Raw genomic sequence first — 18,086 nt, forward strand, 5'->3', positions numbered from 1 at the left:
TAATAGTTTATCAGTCTTTAAAAAAACAAAAACAGAAACAGAAAACCTACAAACCCTTTTTAGTTACTGCCTCATCTGTTTCTTTTCTTCAGAGTCAAACTTCTTTAAAAAGAGAAGTATGCCTGGAAGTTTCAGAGTAAGGAAGTACTGTTAAGTAATAGCATAATATCATAGGGTTTTAATTCTTTTTTAAAAATTTATTTAAGTAATCTCTAAACCCAATCATGGGGCTCGAACTCACAACCCCAAGATGCAGAGTTGCTCACTCTACTGACTGAGCCAGCCAGGCACCCCAAGAACCCTTAATTTTCAAGATACATACTGAAATTATAGATAAAAAGATATAATATCTGAGTTTAGCTTTAAGATAATCCATTTGCGGGAAGGAGTAACAGATGAAACAAAATTGGTTATGTGCTCATTCTTCAAGGAAACTGACAACTACATGGGGAGCTCATTATTTTATTTTCTTTTGTATATATATTATCAAGGAAAATTTTTAAACTTTTTAAACTTGTTTTTCACGTAGCCTCTGCTTGCATTTCTCTTCATTTTTGCAAATTAGTTTAGAAATACTTTACAGCCACCAAATCCACTGGACATGTTTCAATCTTTACCTTACTTGCCCTCTCCGAGACACAAGATACTCCATTCCTGCTTCTTTTTTTCCTCTCCTTTGTCATTTGTTAATGCATGCTCACTCTGATTCTTCTTCTCTGCCTCCCAACCCCTCAGTCTCATTTGTAGGCGCTTTTCTCACTTCCTTTCAAACATGGTCCCATTCTCCTGCCCCAACACACACGCGTGGGCACACATGCACACACACCCAAAATGCTGTTCCTTCCTAAGAGTTCCATATTAAAACTTTCCCTTTTTCATTTCCACACATTTCTCCAATGTGAGCTGATCCCCTCTCTCCTGTAATTTCAATTTACACACATGCAAATCCCCACCCCCAACCGTGAAAGCTCTCCTGAGCTCCAGATCCAAACACATCCTTACCTCAGTATCCCACAGGAATTTTAAATAAATGCTCAGAACTGAACAGACCTTTATCTTTAACTCCAACAAAACCCTGCTTTTCCTCCTCTCAAATAAATGGTTTCACTATCCTCACAAACATCCTAGCCAGAAAATTAGAAATCATTTGTTTTAGGGTTCCAAAACTTTCTAGCCCCCAGCTAAAGTCCTATCAATTTTATCCCTTAAATCCTTCTACAATCCCTGTCTACTATAACCTCAACTGCTTAGTTCAGATGTATCTTCATTTTTCTATTGTACATTTTTTTTCCCCTAAAACTGGTTTCCCTACACCACTCTATTCTCCCCTCTCCAAACTTCAGCCGGAGTTACCGTTCTAAAATACAAACCCAATTAACACTACAGTTGAAATTCTTCGATGGTTGCCCTATGTTGGGGAAAAAAAAAAATCATGGTACCGAGTTCTCTTCTAACCTCTCCCCCAACTACATTGCAAGTACTCTAGGATTCAGGCATCAGAATGACCTAGGATTCTCCAAACACAAAACTCTGGAATCTATCCTTTGCTTTTGTTGTGCCATGTGCCTAAAATCACTTTCCTCAGGGGCACCTAGATGGCTCAGTGGGTTAAGCCTCTGCCTTCAGCTCTGGTCATGATCTCAGGGTATTCTGATCAAGCATGGCATCAGGCTCTCTGCTCAGCAGGGAGCCTGCCCCCCCCACCCCGCCTCTCTGCCTACTTGTGATCTCTGTCAAATAAATAAATCTTTTTTAAAAAAATCACTTTCCTCACCTTCTCTCCCATTGAAACGTTAGTCAACTTACTTAGCTGAAGTCAAATGTCACATCATATTAGAAACTTCCCCCAATCTCCTTAGACAGGTCAAGAGAATGGCATCAGTGGCTGAGATCATGACTTAAATTAGACCCACCTGGGTTGTAATCCCAGGTTCAAACCTTATCAGCTATGACTCTCAACAAGATCTCTAAGTCTGTTTCTTCAACTCTAAGTAACAGTAGTTAGGGATTTTTATGAGGATTACATAATGGGCTACATGCAAAATACCGTACGGTGCCTCCCTGAAATAAAGTATTCAATAAATATTACTGTTATATTACTGTTTATTTCCATTCCGGGCTCCTTTAGCAACTTGCACCTATCCCTATCATACTATTATGAAAACATGACTGTTTGCTCAGGCAGAACACAGACTATCTTCTATTATATTTTTATTACCACTACGAGGCATAACACCTACAATATCATAGGTTCTTAACAAATCTTGAATAAACAAATAATATGCTTCCAACCCCTGTACTATATGCCATTAAGGCCTCAATTTTTTTTTTCCTAAGGGTCTTTTTAAATTTACTTTCCAACTCCTTGTACAAAAATGGTACTTGAAGTAAAATTTACAAGTCAGCCTCATTGTAATAGAGAAAAGGGGGATTTTGTAGTGGCCTTGTGTTGTCTTCTTATTTAAAAAACACAGACAGGGGTGCCTGGGTGGTATAGTCAGCTAAGCATCTGACTCTTGGTTTCAGCTCTGGTTGTGATTTCAGAATCCTGAGATAAAGCCAGCAGTCTGCTTAAGAGTCTCTCTCCCTCCCTCCCTCTCTCTGCCCCTTCCCTTCCCCCTCTCTAATTAAAAAAAAAAAAAACAAAACAAAACACAAAACAAAACAAAACAAAAAAACTAACACACACAAAACCCACTGTCCTATCAACAATTTTTCTAGATATTATATAAAATACTTAATTTCTAGGACGGTTATCTCCCTGTTGAAAAAATTCTAAAGGGTAATTAAGGCAGGTTTTCTAAATCTGTGTTGGCTTCCTTACCACCAGGACCTGAGCAAACTCTAAGGACTAAGGTGTACTGCAGAATAATTTTTTTTAAAGTAGAACATAGCATTTTTCATTCTGAAAATATGCTCCTGAATAATTCTGAAAACAATGAAATACCAAAGAAAATAATTACTACTACCCACTGCTAAAAATAAAAAAAGACAACTCTGTGCTTTAAAAATCACTAGTAAAAAAAATAATAACTAGTAAGTTAAAGTTAAACTAATCGGCAAAATAGAATCAAAATATGTGTAGGCAATATTCAAGCTAGTAAGTGGGGGTGTAGGGGTACTCATTTTGCAAACTTGAACCTCAATAAATAAAATGCAAAAGGAAAAACGGTTAAAAAAAAAAGCAGCTACTATGTAATAGCATGGTCTCTACTTCTACACTTGTCTACACTTGATCTTTAAGCATTAACGCCCTTTGAGTAATTATTAATGGGTTTAATATGCAAACACCTGAGCTACTTAAGAATAAATATAATTAAATACCTAGAAATAAACGTATTAGGGAAAGGAGGAAGGCTAGTTTAACAAAAAAGAAAAAAAAAAAAAAAAACAGTTTCTCGGGTCTCACATCAAATGCGTGCCATACATACGGTTCGGCACCCAGAGGCAGCAACCTGGGAGGGTCAGAGACGCCGCAGGCCCGAAGCCCTGCAGCTGGGGCCGCTGCTCATCCCCGAGACCAGGCGGGGCGGTGGCCCAGCCCCGTCGGGGTGGGGCCGAGCGCAGTTAGCCGGGGCGGGCCAAACGGTAGGGCGGGAAGCCCAAGTCTCACCTCCACTTCCCTTTCCCAGCGCAGAGCCCAGTTCCGCGACCACCCAAGAGCCCCTGCACCACAAAGACAGATTTTTCTCTCGCCCGGTCCGCTTAAAGTTTATCGGTCTTTCCCAACGGTCAGGGCCGCCGGGCTTTGTAGTTCGCCGGTCCGGGCCATCCCACCAAGGCCGCAAGCCTGTAGAGCCGCTAAACTACAATCCCCATAATGCCCCGCGAGCCTCGCGCTCCCACTGTTCTCTACTTCCCCTCACGGCGCCCCAGGATGCGTGCGGCCGCACGGCCGCGGCAGCGGGAGACCGGGTGTGGCTGTCAACTTGAACACCCCATCACCTGCTCTCCTGCTTGCGCCCGTCTCCCTCTGATCCATTACTTACGTGCCGCAGGTCGGCCCGCCGTTGGTGAGGCGGTCCGGGTGGGGGTGGGGCACCGGCCGCCGCCGCCGCCGCCACTGAGTCCGTTAGTTCCTGACGTGCGTGAAGAGGTGGCGGCGGCGGCGTACGGTTGCCATGGCAGCCGCAGGCCGAGCGAGCGGTGGGGGGAGCGCGGAGGCGCTAAGTCACTAGGGGGAGGAGCCTGGGAACCCCACCCGGGTAAGGGGGAAGGGAGGCGTAAGGGTGCGTCTGGAAGAGGGAGACGGTGACATTGCGGAGGACGAGTGACTAACAGAACTCGGGTACTGCCCACTGAGCCCTGCCGCGGCAGCGTCCAATCCGGTTGGCAGGACGCGTGTCCTGTGCCTTCGGCTGAGCGCGTTGGTGCCCGCTCTATTCTGAGAGGTTGCCTATGGCGTCAGAGGAAGGAGCGCCTGAGCGGCTCAGCGCCCGGCTCTTTAAAGGTCGTCGGATCCGGCCCCTCCCCCGCCGCCTCTGCGGGCATCCCCCGCTGGTTCTGGAACCGGAACCACCGTTTCTGGGGTTTTCACCAGGAAAACCGAATTTGCAATCTTTCACACCTTTCTGCCACTTTCTGAGGAGTGGGATGGAAAGGAATCCTTTAGTAAGGCGTATGCGTACAGCCTAAAGGGTTATTAAGGACGTTTGAGAACTTGTAAGTGGCACTGATTTCGGCTGAATTTTCGATGTGTCATACTTCGGAAGTAACCGTTTATGGACTCTTCCCGAGACCCGTCTCAGATGCAGTGCCACAGAGACGGGTTGAGCGCGTGGGCGTCTAAAACCCGCTTCTCGGTTCACGTCCTGCCCTTACACTGGGTAGCTGTTAACCAGGGGCAGTTTACGGACACGCTCTGATGCCCAACACGCTGACCTGCAAAATGGAGACGATGTCCGGCGCACCGTGCGCGTGAGAAATCAAGGCACTGAGACTGGTGGAGCGCTGTACAACAAAGACTGGCATTCGGTTATCTATTCCTTCGTGATAAGAGTCAGGAGTGGTAGCCTGGAGGGGAGGGTGGGTGTGACTGAGAGGGAGTTTTCTGTAGTGATGGAAAAGCTCGACCTCCTGCTTAGGGTTTGGGTTATCGACGTATGTGCATCTGCCAAAACTCATGGAATGGTGCGTGTAAAATCTGTACCTTTCACTGTGAGTAAATGAACCTCAAGAAAAGAACATAAAAATAATTTCAGCCTTAGCAACTTTCAAATACACAATACGGTGTTGTTAAATTTAGTCACCAGGCTGTACATTTCATCCCCCAGACTTACTTATTCTGAAACAGAAATTGTGTACGGGGCACCAGGGTGGCTCCATCGTTAAGCATCTGCCTTTGGCTCAGGTCATGGTCCCAGGGTCCTGGGATGGAGACCCTCATCTGGCTCCCTGCTGGGGTGGGGAGGGAAGCCTGCTTTTCCCTCTCTCACTTGCCCCACTTGTGTTCCAGGTCTCAGCTGTCTCTCTCTGTGTCACAATCAGTAAATAAATCAGTAAATCAGTAAATAAAATATTTTAAAAGAAAATATGTACCCTTTGACTCCCTTCATCACCCATTTCACTCCACTACTCCCACCCCCTACCTCTGGCAACCACCAATCTGTTCTCTGCATCTGTGAGGCTATAATTAGAAATGTAGACCCTAATAGAGACCACAGAGATGTTGTCCAATCTCCAGGTTTTGCAGATGTGGAAAATGAGACCTAGAGATTTAAGTAAATAGAGGAAGTGGGGGGGGGGGATTACTCTGTCGTTTTCTACCAATAAATGTCTCTTGAGAAATTGTGATTGAAAATAGCAAGCTACTTATGTGTATGTCATCCAGTTCTCAGTCTGGGTCACCTTGTCCACAGAAATCTTTTTGAAATAGACTCCAGTCCCTTTCCCACCTCCTATGGAAAGGCCAATGTTCTCTCCAAGACTGTACATTCCCCCCACCACCAGAGTGGGAGGGAGGCGGTTACAATCTCAGGGTCATTTCTGGCTCTGAGGTCTTGTTTTTCTCTGAACACATGGACTCTCTCATATCTCACCTTTTGCAACTCTTTTCTCTCCTGCTACACACAGCTTGGAAATCAAACCCTTTTCTTTGGTTGTTTGTATAGCAGGCTCCTCTGAAGGTTTGGAGCAACTGGAGGTTTGTTTTTTTGTTTTGTTTTGTTTTGTTTTTTTAAAGATTCCATTTATCTACTTGACACAGAGAGATCACAAGTAGGCAGAGAGGCAGGCAGAGAGAGAGGGAGAGGGGAGGAAGCAGGCTCCCCACCGAGCAGAGAGCCCGATGCTGGGCTCCATCCCAGAACCCCGGGATCACGACCTGAGCCGAAGGCAGAGGCCCCAACCCCCTGAGCTACCCAGGTGCCCCTGAAGCAACTGGAGTTTTAAATAAAGGCTGACAATAACCTAACGCTAGGACTCCCTGGTCTTGGAAGGCCTTCAGTATCCCCATGGCATTGGTATCCACCAGCTCCTTTTTTTTTCCCCCCCCAGCAGAAAACTGCAACTCTGCACTAACCATCATCTCCCTGGTCCCATCTCTCTCTTCCTCTTTTCTCTCTTTACACAGTACTTTTAGTTATATCTGTCTCCTAATCTTTACCTTCAGGACTACTTTCCATTCTTAAACTGTTCATCAAAGTATTTTCCTACACAAAGTACTTGCCCCAAAAGGAACTCTAGTGCTGGCTTTTAAAATCATATGTTTCAGCTCAGAATATATCCACACATTCTATTTGATTCAGCCCAAAGTATACTCAGTAAATATTGAGCTTATGCATATGACCTGTCTAAGATACCGGCACAATGGTTTCAATTATAAAAACTATTCAGTATAAATGAGGAAGCATTCGACAGTAGCTGGAACCCGACGTCTAAGAGAAAGAAAAACTAAAGTCTCTGTGATCATAGGTAATACTGTGCAGAAGTAATCACAGCCTTCAAGCAATAAAATCCAGAACCAAATCTGAGTCAATACTTAATAGCAATAATGACATCCTTAAAGAAGCAACACCTGGACTTGTCACCTCTAGCAAACTGATCACAACTCTGCATACATAATGAGCATATAAATAGTCTCCTTTACTCCTGGAGAAGATGATACTGATCTGCTATCAGCTGAACACATGTTTTTGTAGTAGGGTTGATAGGTTCACCTGATCCATCTATCCCTCATCTAATTTCCCTTGTGACCAGTCACTTGCACTTAGAAGGCAGCTGGCCAGGGTTGCAGTGCAGACTACAGCCATGAAGAAGTCTGCAAATCCAAGGCCCCAGTGCATAACCCTCCTTGTTTTTTGAAGTCAGGCTCCCAGAGAAGCAGCTCAGCAGGACAAACCACTTAATGAGAATGATGACAGCAGCGAAAGGCAACAGCTGCCTTCAAGCAGGCTGAAGGAAAATGGTCACACAAAGGAAGACCGTGAGCTACGGAAGCAAGGCCTTAGGAAACCGAGGCCAGTTGGGAAGGAATGAGGACCGGCAATTGTTTCTTGTTTTCACAGGAGACTTTGGGTCAGTTCAAGTAATAAATACCCTGTGCAAATCTGAAAGTAATAACAGATGCATCTACATAGACAGTATGGTCATGAGCCATTGCCCTCATTGTCAAAGAGAACATCTAGGGGCGCCTGGGTGGCTCAGTTTGTTAAGCATTTGCCTTCGGCTCAGGTCATGATCTCAGTGTCCTAGGATGGAGTCCCACATCGGGCTCCCTGCTCAGCGGGGAGTCTGCCTCTCTTCCCTCTCCCTCTGCCCTCCCCCCCCACCTTGTGCTCACACTCCTTCTCTCTAAAGTAAATAAAAATCTTTTAAAAAAAAGAGAGAGAGAGAGAGACTTAGCACATCTGGTTCAGAGTTTGACATTTTTCTTCAGCTCTCAGGCTTGGCCGCTCCAGCCTTTGACTTCGCTGGCCACCCTCCTTAGTGGTTCCCGACCTTGGCTCTCCCCCAAGCCTGCTTTGCTGTGTTTATTCTTTAGCTCTTCTACCTGCTCCTTACTTGTGGAAATAGCTCCCAACATTCAGTCAACACACCCTCTCCATTTACAGGGTTTCATCTCTCAGCCTTGGCTGATGCTCAGATTTCCCTTACTAGTTCTGATCCCCAAACTGCAGTACAGCCCCGAGCATGCTGGGCAGGTCCTTAACCTCGCTCTGTAGAATGTTGTCTTCACCTGGGATGTTATACCCCTACCCTAAATTCTACCTATTCTGCAAAAACTAACTCGGGCCTCGGCAGGAAGCCTCTCCTGATCATTCCTGCTCACAATCCTATCATTTTGCTCTGTACTTACAAAATTTCCTGCCTTTATCACCCACTTAGACAACTAGCTGTAATGGCCTAGTAGCAGCTATCGTGTTGTTTACTCATTGGCTCTTGTCTTTTCTCCTCACTGGATTTCAAGCTCCTCTAATGTACATTTCTGGGTATTTCCAAACACTTCTTTATAATACCTTTCATCTAAGGACACAGTATTTTTGACTGATGGCTCCTTAACTTTTCTCCTGAGTTAAACCTTCTCCTTTCTCATAGCTCTCCCCCTTCTAGTGCTATGAAGAACATTTACAGCCTCCTACTATGAATATCCCTGAAGCTATGGGAAAGTATGGGCCCCCATGTGTATTCAGTGGATGGGTTTCTTGAGAGGCAGTTCCTCTAAGACTCTTTTGGTATGGAAGGAGTTCAGAAGGTGAATGGCACTGAATTCCAATGCTCAAAGTCACTACTAGGTCCTAGAGCAAAGTTTAGTAGGTCATGAAATCAATTTCATGCATCCTATCCAGCTTTCTAATGTTTAAAATGGGCTTGGGTAAGATAGAGTAGGGTAGGGCAGAAGCAAACAGAAGCCCTAGGAACGACATGCAGAGTGTATGCACATAGTTCTGGCCAAGTACTAGACAGCAGTCAATGAACTTCCTGCTTCAAACCTACCCTCTCTTTACTGCTTTGTGTTGGTGGAGCTGGAACTAGGCAACCCACATTTCTCCTTTGTCGGCGAGCTCCTGGGTACACTAGGAAAGAGCACGAGGCTGGAAGAGGAGGAAGCCACTAGTTCACAGGGTTGCTTCCTGTTAGTCTACTATCAGCATCACCCCAGCGATGGCCTTTTAGCCTGGTGGCAGTGATTTCTGTCTCCAGCTTCTAGTGGCACTTCCAGAATCAGCCTCAGGATACCTTTCCTCCCTCCACCCAGATTTACCTGCATGAGTCACATGTGCCTTTCTTCAAAGGTCTGGAGTCCGCATCCCTGGTGCTTCTCCTTAGGCTGCTGGGTTCTAAGAACCCCACCCTCCTCTCCACTCTTTGATCTCTGGCCCCAGAGGCAGTTGCTACTTTGCAGTCATTACTGACATGTTCCTCCAGCATTCTTTTTCAATTCTTACAGCCCTCCAACATCTATTTAATTCCCTCTGCTAAATTCTTTCTCTTGAAATACTTCCTCTGGTTTCTTTTTGTAAAGATTTTATTTATTTATTTGCCAGAGAGAGCGCTTGAGAGTGCCTGAGCACAAGCAGGGGAGTGGCAGGCAGAGGGAGAAGCGGGCTCTGCACTGAGCAGGACTTGGGACTTGATCCCAAGACCCTGGGACTACAACCTGCAACCAGAGCTAGATGCAGATGCTTAACTGAATGAGCCGCCCAGGCGTCCCTACTTCTCTGGTTTCTTTTCTCCTAACTGGTGGACCCTGACAAATTCCTGCTGTGAATTTTCAGTCCAGAAGGTTTAAGATGCCTTAAGTGCCAAGGGGCCAACCTAACCCTGTCCGGGGGGGCGGGGGGGCTCTGTATCTCAGGTGTGCAAAGAGCAGAGACACAAGGAGGTGGCTGTCACTGTCAGACCCCAGGCCTATCTAGCATGACCTGTAAAAATCATTGCCAATGAGCCGACAGCTGTCTCCCACAGTTTGGCGGGATCCCTGACTTTCATCTGGAATCCGACCTCTCGGATATGTAGAAACCCAGCTTTTTAACTTGCTGCCCTTTTACTCTTTTTTGCGAGTGGCAGAAGGCAGAAGTTACTGGGGAAAAAAGCAAGGAAGTGTACCAGACCTGATAAAGTGGGACTTAGCGAATCGAAGAAAAGGATGAAAAAGATAGATTTCCAGTGTGCACTTTTTCTCTCTGATGATGCCTTTTCTCATAGGTGACAGGAGGAGGTAATAGACAAGAGAAGGAAAGGAAGAAACTTATCCCGATGTTTCCACCAAATCCAGCCCAAATGAGTCTTTTGCTCTCTTTTATTCATGAACTTACTTACATACTTCTGCTTCAGTGCTCCCATTAGAAGGGAGACACTCTTTAAAGACCAGAGCTATTAGACCGGCCTCACTTAATCACATATCTTTAATGAAAAGAACTGCTCTACATTTGGGGAATTCAAAATATTTCTTATGTACGCCAAAATAAACACAGAACCTCTTGGCAGTCGCCTGTGGGGATTCTCCCTGCTTAGGGTTTTTGTATTTCTTTATGCTAATTTAGAAATATGAACAGAAAACCCAGGACTCGAGGCTGTTAAGTGGATTTGTAACACTCTGGAGTGTCATGGGTACGTAACTCAATGAATGAATGTATAGTCCTCTGTGATAGCTGGAGTAATAGTATTTTCATTGAGAACTGCAGTCAGTCACTGTGTATACTCTGCAAGCTGCTAATACATTAGCAACGCGTCTTTCACCTAACTGTTTTAGGACCTTACATTTAGTAGAGGAATACAGAACCAAATGTGAATTACTCCGGCGAATGTTGGCAAATGACTTCGTTTGTGACGCGCAGAACATTTTCTAGCGAACTGAGAAGAAGCATGTCACCTTGTGATTTTGCCACTGAAACACGTTACAATGTAGGTGGCGTGTCACAGAGGAAAAGCAGCTTGTGATCAGGTTTTCTATTTGTAGAAAGCAGGGTTGTGCCAAGCAACCCAACCACAAAGCATTTTAAGTCTGAATGAAGAAAGGAGCGGTGCAGCTGGGATCCCATCTCCCCTTCCAAGAAGATATCAGCCACCTAGAGACCTATAGTTCCTGGTCCTAGAATCCTTCTCTTGCCTGCCTTTTTTTTTTCTCCCCTGTGTCCTGTTTTAGTCCGGCCTATAGGGAATTGAAAGTGATGGGGTGATGGGTTTGGGAGATAAATTCTATTTCTTCTCTTCCCTCTTGTTTTTCTGTTAGATTTTAGGTCTTCTTTGTGATTTATGTGCGTAGATGATGACTTACATGAATCATTCCTAAATGGTTAACTATTCAAGCAAACCATTCATCATCTAGTTCTCTGTGATATCCTCACCTTGCGTTTGCCAGGCTGCCTCCCTCCTTTCTCAAATCCCACTGCAAAGTCCACGTTTCCAAAAAACCCTCCCTGACAGCAGCAATGAAGACTTCTAACAGCTCTTATTCATCGTCATCTCTGTCCCTTTTCCCCAGCTCTCCAGTTGCCTGTTCTCACCATCTGACAGTGAAATCACAATGAAATAAAGGACAGCAATCATGTAAGTTTTCTGCTCTTTCTTCCCTCTTGATCTGTGCCTGAATTTATGCCTTCGTGATGAATAGGCATGTTGTTGGTTTTTTTAAACATTACAATATACATGAAAATTGGAGTTGTCCACTCATACCTCAGAGATACTGTGGGCTGTTTCCAGAACATCACAATAGGATGAATATCACAGTAAAGCAAATCAAATTAATTTTTTGGTTCCCCAGTACATATAAAAGTTATGTGTACACTCTACTATAATCTTTTAACTGTGCAGTAGCATTATGTCTAAAAAACAATGTACTGGGGCACCTGGCTGGCTTATTGGAGTGCTACTCTTGATCTCGGGGTTGTGAGTTCGAGCCCCGTGTTATGTTATAAAGATTACTTTAAATTAAAAAAAAAAAAAAGAAAGAAAGAAAAATCTTAAAAATAAAAATACTTTTAGAAAATAAAAATACCTTAATACAAAGCTTAATACAAAGAGCCTTATTGCTGAAAGATGAGTTTTCAGCTGGTGGAGGATCTTGCCTCACTGTTGATGGTGGCTGACCAATCAGGGTGGTGGTTGCTGAAGGTTGGGATGGCTGTGCCAATTTCTCAAAATAAAACAACAAGGAGGTTTACTCATGTTTATACCTGTAGAGCTAATTCATTCATTTTAACTGTTACACCCATATAATACAGTTCATCCATTTCCCATTGATGGACATTTCATTTCCAACTTTCATGTCTGATGAGTCTGGGCTACTATAAGAAAAACATCATAGGCTGGATGGCTTATAAACAGAAATTTATTTCTGACTTTTCTGAAGCCTGAATAGTTCAAGATCAAGTCACTGGCAGATTCGATGTCTAGTAAGAGCCAGCTTCCTTTTTGATTGACAATGGTCTTCTGTGTCCTCTCCTGGCAAAAGGGGAGAGGAAGCTCCATGAGCTCTTTTATAAGGACACTAATCCCACTCGTGAATGCTCCACCCTCATGACCTTACCTCCCAGAGATCCCACCTCTAAATACCATCACTCTTGGTGGTAGGGTTTGAACATTAGAATTTGGAGGGGATATAAACATTCAGTCTGCAGAATTCTACCCTTGGCCCCTCAGAATCCATGTCCGTCTCATATGTCATCAACTCTAATGTCCAAAGTCTCATCTAAATATCATCTAAATCAGTCATGAGTGACACTCGATATTCATCCTGAGGCAAATCCCTCTCCAGCTGTGAGCCCATGAAACCAAACGTGCCATGTGCTTCCAAAACAAAAATGGTGGGGCAGGCCTAAAGCTAACTTTCCCATTGCAAAAGGGAGAGACAAGAAGGAAGAAAGGAGGGCGATCCAGAGTTAAGTTCAAAACCCAAGGAGGCAAATTCTACTAAACCTTAAGACCGGAGAACATTCCTCTTTGACTTGAAGCTCTGCGCTCCAGGTACACTAGGGTAAGAGTCCCACCGTCCATACACACTGGGCTGGCGGGCCTGCTCTCCCAGCTTTGTTGAGCAGAAATTGGGCCCCAAATCTCCCAACAGCCCTGGCCCCATGGCTTTGGGTGGTCTCATCTGCCATTGCGCACCTGGGTACCACTCTTATGGCTCCAGGGTCCCATACTTTGAAATTTAAGAGAAGGCAGTCATGTCCCCAGGGATTGTTCTCTCTGTAGGCCGTGCAGATACCACCAGAATTTGCTGCCTGCACTCTCTTGGGGGGCAACCACTGTAGCTGCGTTGCATCTGGGCCCACTGGCTCCTCCTATGGAGCAGCCTAGGAGCGGTGGGGGGAGGGGGGTGGTAGGAGGTGTGGTTTTGCTTGTGCAGTGTAAGGGGAGGCAGTGCCCAGCAGCCCACATTGAGCTAGAAGTGCCAGCAACTTTTGAAACTGCTCTTCCCTGCCCTCCCGCTTGGGCCTCTGTGGGAATGGTAGGCCTAATGATCTTTAAATCACTCTGAGAGGAATGCTCGGTCATTCCTCCATTGTTTTGGGGAATACCAATGGGCTTCTGATGATGAGGCTGTGACTCATCAAATGGTCACTTAGCTACACCCTTAGTGTTCTCTCCCAAACAGGCTTTCTCCTTCCTTTCAACTGGGACAGACGGAGATTTTTCCAAATATTTAAATTCTGGTTCCTTTTTGATTAACAACTCCATCTTTAAGTCATTTCTCTCTTCTTGAATTTTACTGTAAGGAGTCAGGAATTGTTTCTGCTAAATATCCAATTTCATTGACAGTGTGAACAGATTTCAATCTCAAATGGAACCAGAGGATATGAAATGGAGAATCTCAAAAATGTGCCCTCAGGGGTGCCTGGGTAGCTTGGTTGGTTAAGCATCTGTCTTCTGCTCAAGTCATGGTCCCAGGATCCTGGAATCAAACCTCGCCTCCCTTCTAGGACTCCCTGCTCGGGAAGTCTGCTTCTCCCTTTGCCTTTCCCCCTGCTCATGCTCTCTCTCAAATAAATAAATAAAACCTTATTTAAAAAAAAAAAAAAAAAAGAATGAATCCTCAGGAGAATAGAACTTAAGAACCAAGAGACTGATTTCCACCAAATGCCTCATTTACCCAAGACCAAGACTTAGTGCCTGACCAGTGAACATGCAAAAAAAAACTCTCCCCATCCTGAAGCCAATAAACTCACTGCTTGGAATCTGGCTCAAATTTCCCTTCATTGCATTCCTTGCCCATAAATATTCGTCCCAGACACTGAATGGACTGACCTGTAGCTTGCCATTTCCCAAGTTGTATTCTTCTGCTATTCCTGGATAAACTCCATTTTAGGTCATTTGAACTTACCTCAGTTTACCACTTTATTTAGGTTAACATTTGCTTGTTCTAACTTCCACCAAATATTGGAATATGAACACAATTCAGTTGTTTTCTGCTTTATAAAGGATGGCCATCCTTCTATTCTCCAATAAAATGTTCCTCATTTCCATCCAAGACCTCATCAGAATGGCCTCTACCATCCTGGTTCCACCACCATTCCATTCAGGATTACTTAAGAAGATTGAGGCTTTCCCTAAAACTCTCGTCTTTTTGAGCTCTCACCAGAATCACCATTAATGGTCTGTTCATAGCAATGTCAGCCTTTTCTAGCATGCACCTCAAAACTCTTCCAACCTCTACCCATTACCCAGTTCCAAAGCCACTCCACATTTTTTTTTTTTTTTTTTTTTGGCAGAGAGAGAGCTTGCACACAAGTACAGGGAGTGGCAAGCAGAGGAAGAGGGAGAAACAGGCTCCCCGCTAAGTAGGAAGGCATATGTAGCGCTCATCCCAGGACCTTGGGATCATGACCTAGCCAAAGACAGATGCCTGACCAACTGAACCACCCAGGCACCCCACCACTCCACATTTTTTTAAACACTTTTTTTTTTTTTTAATTTGAGAGAGACTAAGAGAGAGGGAGAGGAAGGGAGAGGGAGAGGGAGAGAGAATCTGAAGCAAACTCCAAGCTGAATGCAGACCCCAACGTGGGGCTTGATCTCACAACACTGAGATCATGACCTGAGCCAAAACCAAGAGTCAGAAAACCAACTAAGCCACCCAGGTGCCCTCCCTGCCATTCCACATTTTTAAGAGTTTGTTAAAGCAATGCCATACTCCTGGTACTTGTACAATGAATATTCTTGGAGGTTACTTTGTACATATGTGTAAAAGGTTTAGTAGGGGGCTCAGTGGGTTAAGCCTCTGCCTTCAGCTTGGGTCATGATCTCAGGGTCCTGGGATCTAGCCCTGAGTCGGGCTCTCTGCACAGCAGGGAGCCTGCTTCCCCCTCTCTCTCTGTCTGCCTCTCTGCCTACTTATGATCTCTCTCTCTGTCAAATAAATAAATAAAATCTTAAAAAAAAAAAAGGTTTAGTAGGATTTATACCAAGAAGGAGAATGACACATAGCAAAGCATGTTCATCTCCAATTTTCTTAGATTTTACAAATTATTTCCTAAATTGGTTGTATCCATTTACATTCAAAACAGCAGAACAAGAGAATTTCTATGTCACCATATCTTGGAATTATCCAACATTTTAGTTTTTGCTGATCTAACAAGTACGAAAGTATTAAGGTATATTTGAGTTTAATATGGGTTTCACTATATGAGTATTGTCAAGCCAAGAAAATTAAGCAGAATCCAAGGAAGCAGAGGAAGTCAGATATAAATTAAATAGTATATTAGTTCTCTATTATAATAAATTACCTCAATCTTACAGGTGCAAAGACAATAGACTTTTCTTTTTTTTTGGCTTGATCCCAGGACTCTGGGATCATGACATGAGCTGAAGGCAGAGGCTTTAACCCACTGAGCCACCCAGGCACCCTGACAATAAACTTTTCTTATCTCAGTTTCTGAGGGTCAGGAATCCAGGCACAGTTCACCTGCATTCTCCACTTCAGGGTGTCTCTGAAGCTGCAATCAAGATGTTGGCCAGGGCTGGAGTCTCATCTGAGAGCTTGACTGGGAAGAACCCACTTTCAAGCTCCCATGGTAGTTGGCAGGATTCAGCTCTTTTCAGGCAGCTGGACAGAGGGCCTTCATTCCTTGTTGATTGTCAGCTGCCTTCGGTTCTGTTATCGGAACCTCTTCACAGATCAGTTCATAAGATGCCAACTCACTTCATCAAAATCGGCAAAGGTGAGACTGTGATAGCGAAACTTGATAGAATCTTGATAGAATTGATAGAATCTTCAGTAATCTATTCTTCAGTATAGAATCTTTAGTAATAAACTTGATAGAATTAAAACTTGATAGAGTCTTCAGTAATCTATTTATGAATAATAATATTCATGGATAGTATCTAGTAATCTGTTCATCTTGCATATTCTACTGGTTAGAAGCAAGTCACAGATCCCACGAATACTCGAGGGAGAGGGATTACCGAGAAGTGTGACTATCAGGAGGTGGGGATGATTACGAGCCATCTTAGAGTCCATCTGGCATAGGCAGGCATAGGAATTAAGAATATTGGTTAGCCCGTCATTACAAGCCCAAATAATAGTGGACTCAATTAGCCTAAAGATGTATTTCTCTCTCATTTGGAAGTCTGGATAGGCAGTGCAGGGATGGTACCACCGTCCCTCGTCATCACCAGGGACCCATGCTCCCTCTATCTCATTCATCCGTCATTCGAAACAAAATATTGGAATATGAACACATAATGGCTCCTACCTCATCCTACTGGACAGCTGCTCTAGCACTTGCCACCATGCTGTACTCCAGCCACTGAAATCCATTCTACCTACTGCAGCCAGAATAACTGTGCTAAGATGAAAATCTAATCATGTCATTCCTCTGAGTAAATACCAATGGCACTTCCAGCCTCCAGTAGAGGTTCTCCAACTTTTTTTTTTTTATCATAAACCTCTGTAGTCAGTACAGGCATACATATATATGTACACACCACAGACACACACACATACATACTCTCAAATGTAGATCTCAAACACATGCAAGTTTCTGAAATAAAACTCACTCTCACTACTTCTCTACTATTCCCTTTTTCTTTTATATGAATTCACAAACTATTAATAAATGTGGGAAAACATTGGCCTACAGGATATAATTCAGGGTATATGGTGACCTGATGGTGCTCGTTTTTGCTTCCTCTCTTCTCTCCAAACTCCTCATGGTCCCAGATCTTGGTGCCTATATGCCTCCTGCTTCTGCCTATAACCATTCTCCCCAACTGTCCTTCTCACCTCACCAGTTCCTCCTTGCTTTTCAAGAATCAGCTCAAGCTTTCCCTCTGGAACTCATTGCCTTGTCCCAGTCCCTTTCCTGGAGCCCCACAAACTCTCACTTCTCCTGCTTCCAGTCATCCGCTTTCATCTCTGCTTCCCACTAAATCAGTGCCCCTGAGGATGGGAACTCTGACTAAGGTCATGTATCCTCAGCCTTTGCAGACTACCTGACATAAAGTCGAGACCTAATAAATGTTTCTTCTATGAATAAATAAATGAATGAGTGTCATAGGAAAAGAAGTTCCTGACAACATTTACTGAAATCTATTGTATGTAGAGCGTTGTGCTAGAGAGAATCATGAAAACAAAGGCAGAAGTTGACAGTGATACATTTTTACAAAGGCATAAAGGACCTGTTATCATAAATAAGGAGCGCTTTTACAACTACAACTAAGTGCCATCGGGTGTCTCACTGACAGTGGACTGAATGATGTTAAGTGGGATTGAAAGAACTCATTTCTTGCATCCCTTCTCTTAACTGATTCCCTATTTCATCTCTGATGAGAGAAACCTCAGACATCCCTCAGACATCTCTCTCCTAATCTGGGTCTACTCTCCAACAGTGAGGCCCAGCGTAGAGCAGAGGGACAGAGCTGTTCAACTGATTTTTGATCAAGTATCCCACGTGACTCATTCAGGGCCTTCCAAAACAGGCCCAGGGAGCCAAAATGAGGTAATGTGACATGTCACAGACTTCAGGGGCAGCTGCTGCAGACGCCATCATGAACCAGAAAATTCTGGAGTTCAGCAGGAAGGGAAGTGTGAATTCAAAATGGATTCAGTGTCTCACTTTCAGACACTTCTTTGACTCTGGGAAACCCAGTCTTCTCAGGTCAATTCTGTTATCCTGGCTGGTAAATTCACTTTTAAACCAGGC

General features: G+C 44.2%; 1 protein-coding gene across 6 annotated transcripts in view; it reads right to left on the reverse strand.

The window, feature by feature from the left end:
* KATNAL1 (katanin catalytic subunit A1 like 1) overlaps positions 1-18,086 on the reverse strand; it is a 119,505-nt gene that overhangs the window by 79,869 nt on the left and 21,550 nt on the right. Inside the window, exon 1 of one of the 6 annotated variants that reach the window (XM_082700972.1) lies at positions 3,990-5,530. The exons of 1 other annotated variant lie outside the window; for it this stretch is intronic. The gene's annotated coding sequence lies outside the window, so the exon portion shown is untranslated. Of the gene's footprint in view, positions 1-3,324; positions 3,386-3,409; positions 3,546-3,613; positions 3,811-3,989; positions 5,531-18,086 lie in introns of those variants that run through there. 4 more of the 6 variants (XM_082700973.1, XM_082700975.1, XM_082700974.1 and 1 more) reach the window with 4 other exon arrangements.

This window comes from Mustela nivalis (genome assembly GCF_964662115.1).
Source record: "Mustela nivalis genome assembly, chromosome: 15".
NCBI lineage: Eukaryota > Metazoa > Chordata > Mammalia > Carnivora > Mustelidae > Mustela > Mustela nivalis.